The 767-nt window shown below is 43.0% G+C and overlaps 1 non-coding gene across 1 annotated transcript; it reads right to left on the bottom strand.

Annotated features, from left to right (window-relative positions):
- Nucleotides 1-364: 364 nt before the first annotated feature.
- Nucleotides 365-471, bottom strand: LOC114097664 (U6 spliceosomal RNA). The gene has a single exon (XR_003583615.1). It is a non-coding gene; the product is annotated as a U6 spliceosomal RNA (small nuclear RNA).
- Nucleotides 472-767: the final 296 nt, after the last annotated feature.

Raw genomic sequence — 767 nt, 5'->3', positions numbered from 1 at the left:
TTTCTTTTTTTGTACCAGGGATTGAACCCAGGGGCATTTAACCACTGAGCCACATCCCCAAATCTTTTCATTCTTTATTTTGAGATAGGGTTTTGCTAAGTTGCTTAGGGTCTCACTAAGTTGCTGAGGCTGGCCACATACTTGAGATCCTCCTGCCTCAGCCTCCCAAGCCAGTGGGATTACAGATATGTGCCACTGTGCCTGAGAAAATGTTCATTTTTAAAATTGGTACATAATAATTATACAGAATACTGGGTCTCATTGTGGCATATTTACATGCACTTAACACAATTTGATCAATTTTAATCCCCAATTCCTCCTTTTGCCCTCCCTCCCTTCCTCCCCCGATTTCCTTCCTCTACCCTACTGGGTGGAAAGCTTCATGAAAATGAATGCAATCCTTGCACAAAGCCCATATTAATCTCCTTTGTATTGTTCCAATTTTAGTGTATGTGCTGCTGAGGCAAGCACCAAAGTTTCATGTTTTAAAAAAACCTGCAGAAAGAAATTACAGTGCAGAGCACGGTGGCACACACTTGTAATCCCAGCGGCTTGGGACGCTGAGGCAGGAGGATGGAGAAATCAAAGCCAGCCTCAGCAAAAGCAAGGTGCTAAGCAATTCAGTGAGACCCTGACTCTAAATAAAATACAAAATAGGGCTGGGGATGTGGCTCAGTGGTTCAGTGCGTGAGTTCAATCCCCTCCTCCCCCACAAAAAAAAAAAGAAGTTGAAGTTACAGTGGCAGAGTTATTTTGTATAACAAGAG

Source organism: Marmota flaviventris, chromosome 4, assembly GCF_047511675.1.
Source record: "Marmota flaviventris isolate mMarFla1 chromosome 4, mMarFla1.hap1, whole genome shotgun sequence".
In the NCBI taxonomy this organism is placed as follows: domain Eukaryota; kingdom Metazoa; phylum Chordata; class Mammalia; order Rodentia; family Sciuridae; genus Marmota; species Marmota flaviventris.
The sequence above is the reverse complement of the archived record's forward strand: the minus strand, read 5'-3'. Positions and strand labels throughout refer to the sequence as shown.